The following is an 8,585-nucleotide window of genomic DNA, read 5'->3' as shown; positions in this document are numbered from 1 at the left end:
TTTGGAATGTATTTGAATAGGAATGAAGTTAATTTTGTAGGTACTGAATTCCAACCGAAGAACTTAAGGTGGGAATAAATTCGGAATTGTAGCCTCGGTGACGGGTAGAATGAAGGCAGTCGGGGTCTTAAAGAAAGTAGGTGGAAGAGTGGAAGGGTGAAGGCGTGGAGGCGTGGAGGCGTGGAGGTGTGGATGGGTGCCCTTACTCCATCTACATGCCTGCAATATTTTTAAACATTTCATCCAGGGGACCGCGGGTACCGGAAGCACTTCGCAAGAGCTTCTACGTTTTTATTGATTTTCCGGGTACTTGCATCGAATCTACGTGGCAGATACATAATTGGACCGCCAAATGACACGCAATCCGTGGCAATCAGACTCTGACCGGTCCGTTGACGTTTTGTGCCAGCTGAAGGCCACATCGCAGGCCCACGAGGGTTAAGCCTGACTGAGAGAAAAGCCGGCCACCGTTCCTCGGTCTTCGTAGCCCGTGACATTCGTGACCTTGTGCCGGACAGCTCAGCGGTGGCCTGCAGGCAGCGTAGAGTGTGATGACTCCTGAGGATGACCAGGCGATGCGCGAAAAAAACCCGCAGAATGGTGGGGTAGCCAAAAGCAGTGTCTCCTAATTACGCTTTGATGAAAACAGCGGCAAGAACGTATATCAGACGATGTGGATGACTGAACTCCAGAAAAGGGGGGCTGCTGGGAACACGAAAGAAGATTGGTTAAGTGAGGCAAGTGAATGTAAATCAAATTGCCTGAAATTAAATCCAATTAAATAATATCTATTTTTTCTTGAGAGATTCAGAGAGCGAGAGAACGGGAAAAGCTGCACATTTGCCTCTTAAATGATTCCAACACCCTCCATTTTCGTTTGTGCCGTACGGTTTTGAAATACGCAATAGTTGGACACAGTATCTGGAGTACACACAGCTTTACGCAAACAAGTATTTTCCTACGTGAAAAGAAAAAAAACAGGGAAAAGTTACGCGTGATATAGTCAATAAAATAAATAACACATTTCAGGAAAGTATTGCCAACGCCAAACATACATGCCTATATTTATACACATTCATATATCGATATCCACACACACACACACACACAAACACACACATATATATATATATATATATATATATAGATATATATATAGTAAGGAAATGAGGGGCTCGTTGAGGAAAATACAGAAAGATAGGGCAGCAGTCTACAACGCCAAAGGAGGCATAGGGGTGTGGTTAGGCTCTTTTCTTTTTCACTACGGTTAATGAAGTAAACATTTTTGTTAATATACAGAAGAAAGAAAGAAAGAAAAACACGCGCCCAGAGTGGGGACCGAACCCACGCCTTTCGATTACTGGTCGAATGCCTTACCAATTCGGCTATCTGGGCGACTGTGTTCTCCTTCACTTTCTGGACTATTTATATTTACTAGAAGTGTATCTGACGCTTGAGGGTGGTACCCAGCGCCACTCTGACTACACGGGGAGAAGGGGACCTTCTTTTCAACCCCCGGGGCGTGACTCGAGCGTCTACAGCCTGTCATGAGCGGGTAACTGGCGGGAAGCCCTCTTATGCTACCTAGGCATCAAGGCTGCCAGAACCGAGACCCTCGCTAGGCTTTCGCAGAATAATATAGTAAGGAAATGAGGGGCTCGTTGAGGAAAATACAGAAAGATAGGGCAGCAGTCTACAACACCAAAGGAGGCATAGGGGTGTGGTTAGGCTTTTTTCTTTTTAACTACGGTTAATGAAGTAAACATTTTTGTTAACATACAGAAGAAAGAAAGAAAGAAAAACACGCGCCCAGAGTGGGGACCGAACCCACGCCTTTAGATTACTGATCGAATGCCTTACCAATTCGGCTATCTGGGCGACTGTGTTCTCCTTCACTTTCAGGACTATTTATATTTACTAGAAGTGTATCTGACGCTTGAGGGTGGTACCCAGCGCCACTCTGACTACACGGGGAGAAGGGGACCTTCTTTTCAACCCCCGGGGCGTGACTCGAGCGTCTACAGCCTGTCATGAGCGGGTAACTGGCGGGAAGCCCTCTTATGCTACCTAGGCATCAAGGCTGCCAGAACCGAGACCCTCGCTAGGCTTTCGCAGAATAATATAGTAAGGAAATGAGGGGCTCGTTGAGGAAAAGACAGAAAGATAGGGCAGCAGTCTACAACGCCAAAGGAGGCATAGGGGTGTGGTTAGGCTCTTTTCTTTTTCACTATGGTTAATGAAGTAAGCATTTTTGTTAAAATACAGAAGGAAGAAAGAAAGAAAAACACGCGCCCAGAGTGGGGACCGAACCCACGCCTTTCGATTACTGGTCGAATGCCTTACCAATTCGGCTATCTGGGCGACTGTGTTCTCCTTCACTTTCTGGACTATTTATATTTACTAGAAGTGTATCTGACGCTTGAGAGTGGTACCCAGCGCCACTCTGACTACACGGGGAGAAGGGGACCTTCTTTGAACCCCCGGGGCGTGACTCGAGCGTCTACAGCCTGTCATGAGCGGGTAACTGGCGGGAAGCCCTCTTATGCTACCTAGGCATCAAGGCTGCCAGAACCGAGACCCTCGCTAGGCTTTCGCAGAATAATATAGTAAGGAAATGAGGGGCTCGTTGAGAAAAATACAGGAAGATAGGGTAGCAGTCTACAACGCCAAAGGAGGCATAGGGGTGTGGTTAGGCTCTTTTCTTTTTCACTACGGTTAATGAAGTAAACATTTTTGTTAATATACAGAAGAAAGAAAGAAAGAAAAACACGCGCCCAGAGTGGGGACCGAACCCACGCCTTTCGATTACATGTCGAATGCCTAACCAATTCGGCTATCTGGGCGACTGTGTTCTCCTTCACTTTCTGGACTATTTATATTTACTAGAAGTGTATCTGACGCTTGAGGATGGTAGCCAGCGCCACTCTGACTACACGGGGAGAAGGGGACCTTCTTTTCAACCCCCGGGGCGTGACTCGAGCGTCTACAGCCTGTCATGAGTGGGTAACTGGCGGGAAGCCCTCTTATGCTACCTAGGCATCAAGGCTGCCAGAACCGAGACCCTCGCTAGGCTTTCGCAGAATAATATAGTAAGGAAATGAGGGGCTCGTTGAGAAAAATACAGGAAGATAGGGTAGCAGTCTACAACGCCAAAGGAGGCATAGGGGTGTGGTTAGGCTCTTTTCTTTTTCACTACGGTTAATGAAGTAAACATTTTTGTTAATATACAGAAGAAAGAAAGAAAGAAAAACACGCGCCCAGAGTGGGGACCGAACCCACGCCTTTCGATTACATGTCGAATTGGTAAGGCATTCGACGTGTAATTGAAAGGCGTGGGTTCGGTCCCCACTCTGGGCGCGTGTTTTTCTTTCTTTCTTTCTTCTGTATATTAACAAAAATGTTTACTTCATTAACCGTAGTGAAAAAGAAAAGAGCCTAACCACACCCCTATGCCTCCTTTGGCGTTGTAGACGGCTGCCCTATCTTTCTGTATATATATATATATATATATATATATATATATATATATATATATATAAGACAGAAATAAAATTTCGCAGTCAAGAAAACATCGGAAAGCAAGGGGAGGATGTTGGAGGTCATTGAAACATTGAAACCGATAAAGAATTTGGAAAGAAAGTGGAGGAAAAATGCCCGCCAGGTGAGATCCGAACCCACAACCTCCAGAATACCAGTCTGGTGCGATAACCACTACTACCGGCGGGGCTATTTTGCCCCTCCACTTTCTGGGGTATTTATGTCAATGTAATTTTTTCCTGTTCTTGGGGGTGGTAGCCAGCGCCATTCCGACTTCTCTGGGTGAAGGGGACCTTCTTTTTAACCCCCGGGCCGTGACTCGAGTGTCTACGACATGTCGAGAGGGGTCGACCTGCGTTGAACCCTCTTAAGCTTCCTATGGCACCAAGACTGCCAGAACAAAGGCCCTCGCTATGCATGTTTTCTTGACTGCCAAACTTTATTTCTGTCTTATTTGCAACGAGCCCCTCATTTCCTATTCTGATCCGCTATATATATATATATATATATATATATATATATATATATATATATATATATATATATATATATATGTATATATATATATATATATGAGCAATAAGGGTTGGCAGTCACGAAAACTTCGGAAAGCAAACGGGAAGATGTGGTAGCTCTTTGAAAGAGATACAGAATTTGGAAAGAAAGAAAGTGGAGAAAAAATGCCCGCCGGGTGGGATCCAAACCCACGTCCTCGAGAATACCTGTCTGGTGCGATACCCACTGAGCTGCCGGCGGGGCTATTTTCCCCTCCACTTTCTGGGGTATCCATGTTAAAGTGTTTTGTGTTTCCTGCGCTTGGGAATCCCTGGCCGGCATTTTTCTCCACTTTATTTCGGTCTTTCCAAATTCTTTATCTGTTTCATTGACCTACCACAATCTCCCCTTTGCTTTCCGACGTTTTGTTGACTGTCGACACTTGTTTCTGCGTTATTTCAACACCTCCTCATTTCCTATCCAGATTCGCTACATGCATAGCGAGGGCCTTTTTTCTGGCAGCCTTGGTGCCATAGGGAGCTTAAGAGGGTTCAACGCTGGTCGACCACTCTCGACATGTCGCAGACACTCGAGTCACGGTCCGGGGGTTAAAAAGAAGGTCCCTTCACCCCGAGAAGTCGGAGTGGCGCTGGCTACCCCCCCTCATAAATGCAAAAAACAAAAAAAAGAAAACATCGAACAAGGTTGAAAGCACTATTTTTGCCAACGTTTCAGCAAAGAGAATTGCGTTTGTCAGGGCAAACCCTCGCCCGGCTGGCACGCTTTATATAGGGGTAGGTGCCCAGGTGAGAGGAGAGAAGGTAGTGGAATTGTGAAAGCGGATTGGTTTGGGAGTACGTAGGGGGAGAGATTGAGGGGAAAAAAGGTTGTATAACTTGAGCCGCGAAGCCGGTAAGAGGGAAGTCAGGCGGGGTTGATATTCGGGGAAATTCTCGCATAGAAAGGATGAGAGGTTGTTTGTAGCCCTACCACGCAGCCTACAAAAAGGTTCTCAGAAACGCCGGAAGCAGGCAACAACCGTGGTTTCTACCTTGGTGAAAGTTTTCTTTGCTTATATATCTATATATATATATATATAAATATATATATATATATATATATATATATATATATATATATAGATTGTAAGGCGGGTTTATTGCCTTGACAGCGGAAGGAAGGAGGGGCACTCAGAAGTGGCAAACGGATCGGTGGCCCAGCCGGCAGAATGTCTCGAGCACTTCACGAGCTTCATGCCGATGACGATGCCTCTGCGGTGGCTGACCTTGTTGCCTCGTCGTCGTCTGTACAAACCAGGTGGTCAATCCCCTGGAGCGGGCATACGCCAATCACAAGGACAATGCTGACTGTTGTGGCCGCGTAGCAAATCAGTTGTTCGTTAGTGTTCGCATGGTGACTGCGCGCCACTTGCTCGTCTTTCGCACTACAATTACCCCCACGACGAAGGGAGCCACCCTGGCGACCTAAGGGCACGTCACGACGGAAGGGTCGTAGTACGGCTTGAGGCGATGCACGTGTACCGTTTCGCGTCCGCGGCAGCTCAGGTCAGGCGACGGGGTGAGCGGCTCCACAACGTAATTAACGGAGGAGGTTCGTTCGAGTACGCGGTACGGTCCATGGAACTTGGAAAGGAGCTTGCTAGAAAGTCCAGGTGTAGTGGAGGGTACCCAAAGCCATACGAGAGAGCCGGGAGAGAAAGTCACTTGTGGGTTGTCACCGTCACGCCGATGTTTTTGGTGGAATTAGTCTTCGGAGGTAAAACTGCGAGCAAGCTGACGACACTCCTCAGCGTGGCTGCAGAGTTGAGAAACAGGCGTGTATTCGGAAGCGTCGGGTCGGTAGGGTAGAATCGTGTCGAGAGGGCAGGATGCTTCACGGCCATAGAGGAGGAAGTAGGGCGAGAACCCTGTAGTAGTCTGCGTCGCGGTGTTATACGCGTAAGTAACGAAGGGGAGAATCGCATCCCAATCGGAGTGGTCAGCAGACACACACTTGGCGAGCATATCACCAAGGGTGCGGTTAAATCTCTCCGTCAACCCATTAGTCTGGGGATGGTAGGCTGTAGTGCTGCGGTGGGTGACGTTGCATTCTTTGAGAAGAGCCTCGACCACTTCTGACAAAAAGACACGGCCCCGGTCACTGAGAAGTTCCCGTGGTGCGCCATGACGCAGGATGAAATGGTTCAAAATGAAGGTTGCAACTTCGCGTGCTGTGGCAGCCGGTAGCGCGGCAGTCTCAGCGTATCGCGTAAGGTAATCGACGGCGACAATAACCCAACGGTTGCCGGCAGCAGTCAGGGGTAGAGGGCCGTATAAGTCTATCCCGACCCGGTCGAAAGGGCGCGCGGGGCAGGGCAAAGGCTGTAACGGTGCGGTTGGTGACTGCGGCGGAGACTTGCGACGTTGGCATTCTCGGCAAGATTTGATGAACTTTGTTACAAAGGAATACATTCCTCGCCAAAAGTAGCGCAGCCGCAACCGCTGGTACGTCTTAAAGACTCCTGTGTGGGCGAATTGCGCATTCGTGTGAAAATTAGCACATATTGTAGAGCGCCGGTGACGAGGGATCACCAACAACCACTTGCGGCCTTCGGGAAGGTAATTCCTGCGATACAGAAGCCCGTCACGAATGGAAAAATGCACGGCCTGACGTCGCAGTGCCCGCGAGGCACTACGTTCCGTAGGGTTCGAAATCATGTCAAAAATGGAAGATACCCAAGGGTCCTTGCGTTGCTCCCCTGCCATGTCCTCAAGTGGTTCAGATGCCTGTGTGCAATCAATGGCTGTAATCTCGGGCGCAGTAATGGATAAAGGTGAACGAGATAAAGCATCTGCGTCGCTGTGCTTGCGTCCAGACCGATATATCACTCTGATGTCATACTCCTGAAGGCGGAGAGACCAGCGTGCCAGGCGACCGGAGGGATCCTTCAGCGACGATAGCCAACAAAGGGCATGGTGGTCTGTGACCACATGGAAAGTTCGACCGTAGAGGTAAGGTCTGAACTTTGAAATAGCCCACACGATGGCCAAACACTCTTTCTCTGTGACAGAGTAATTAGATTCCGCCTTTGTGAGAGTGCGGCTCGCGTATGCGACGACGTACTCGTCGAATCCCGCCTTCCTTTGGGGAAGCACTGCTCCCAGACCTAAACCGCTTGCGTCGGTATGCAGCTTGGTGGGCGCGGAAGGGTCAAAATGACGCAAAATGGGAGGTGACGTAAGTAAGCGGCGTAAGGTTACAAACGCTTCATCGCAAGCAGGGGACCAGGTCAACAAGTCGTGACTTCCGCTGAGCAACTTCGTCAGAGGCGCAACGACGGACGCAAAGTTGGGCACGAAGCGTCGGAAGTAGGAACAGAGTCCGACGAAACTGCGCAGGGCTTTCACGGTAGTCGGTTTCGGGAAGTCGGCAACAGCTTGGAGTTTAGCAGGGTCGGGAAGAACGCCATCCTTTGAAACAACATGGCCCAAAATTGTCAGTTTGCGGGCAGCAAAATGACACTTTTTAACATTCAGTTGCAGCCCAGCGTCGGTAAGGCACTGCAGGACTTGTTCCAGGCGACTGAGATGGGTGTCAAAATCAGGCGCAAATACAACGATGTCATCTAAGTAGCATAAACAGGTTTTCCACTTGAGGCCACGCAGAATGTCGTCCATCATGCGCTCAAAAGTGGCAGGCGCATTACATAACCCGAACGGCATCACGTTGAATTCGTATAACCCGTCGGGAGTGACGAACGCGGTCTTAGGCCGGTCTTCCTCTGCCATCGGCACCTGCCAGTAACCCGAGCGGAGGTCTAAGGAAGAGAAGAACTCGGCGCCTTGCAGATAATCTAATGCGTCGTCGATGCGTGGCAACGGGTAAACATCTTTCCGGGTGATCTTGTTCAGTCGTCGATAATCGACACAAAAACGAACAGACCCATCTTTCTTGCCCACAAGAACGACCGGTGAAGCCCACGGGCTGTTAGACGGCCTAATGACACCACGCTGAAGCATTTCATCAACGTGCGTTTCGATCACGGAACGTTCTTTGGGTGATACGCGGTATGGTCGCTGCCTCAAAGGTGGATGAGAGCCAGTGTCAATGCGATGTGTGACTGTCTGCGTGCGGCCCAGGGAAGTGCGCTGGCAGTCGAAGGTGGATCGGAAACGGTGAAGAAGAGTGAGCAGCTGGTTGCGCTGGAGAGGGTCGAGGTTGCCGTCTACGGAGGGAACGAAAGCGGCCGAATCAGATGCACGGGGAAGAGGCGGGCTTAGCGAGCTGAGCGACAGAACGTGCGACGCATCCGGGAAGTCGTTTATGAGGCGAGTGTCAATAGCTTCGACGCGTCCAAGGGACTCGCCACGATGCACGGTTAAGGGTGAAGAGGAGGTATTGCAGATGGCGATCATGCTAGCGCCATTTTCGATTTCAAGAATGGCGTAGGGGAGAGGGGCGCCCACTCGGCGCATGAACAGATTAGAGGGGGTAAACACAACAGTTGCGGCAGGCACCATACCACAGATTACTGGTAAGATAACGGCAGAGGC

General features: G+C 49.2%; 3 non-coding genes across 3 annotated transcripts; all 3 read right to left on the bottom strand.

Moving 5' to 3' along the window:
- Nucleotides 1-1,323: 1,323 nt before the first annotated feature.
- Trnat-agu (transfer RNA threonine (anticodon AGU)) lies at nucleotides 1,324-1,395 on the bottom strand. The gene has a single exon. It is a non-coding gene; the product is annotated as a tRNA-Thr (tRNA).
- A 411-nt stretch (nucleotides 1,396-1,806) lies between these two features.
- On the bottom strand, nucleotides 1,807-1,878 carry Trnat-agu (transfer RNA threonine (anticodon AGU)). Its single transcript has one exon. It is a non-coding gene; the product is annotated as a tRNA-Thr (tRNA).
- A 411-nt stretch (nucleotides 1,879-2,289) lies between these two features.
- On the bottom strand, nucleotides 2,290-2,361 carry Trnat-agu (transfer RNA threonine (anticodon AGU)). Its single transcript has one exon. It is a non-coding gene; the product is annotated as a tRNA-Thr (tRNA).
- Between the last annotated feature and the right edge of the window lie 6,224 nt (nucleotides 2,362-8,585).

This window comes from Haemaphysalis longicornis, unplaced genomic scaffold (genome assembly GCF_048455015.1).
Source record: "Haemaphysalis longicornis isolate Haplotype H1 unplaced genomic scaffold, Haemaphysalis longicornis Haplotype H1 scaffold_3, whole genome shotgun sequence".
NCBI classification, from domain to species: domain Eukaryota; kingdom Metazoa; phylum Arthropoda; class Arachnida; order Ixodida; family Ixodidae; genus Haemaphysalis; species Haemaphysalis longicornis.
Note: the sequence above shows the minus strand (reverse complement) of the source record. Positions and strands in the feature narration are given on the sequence as shown.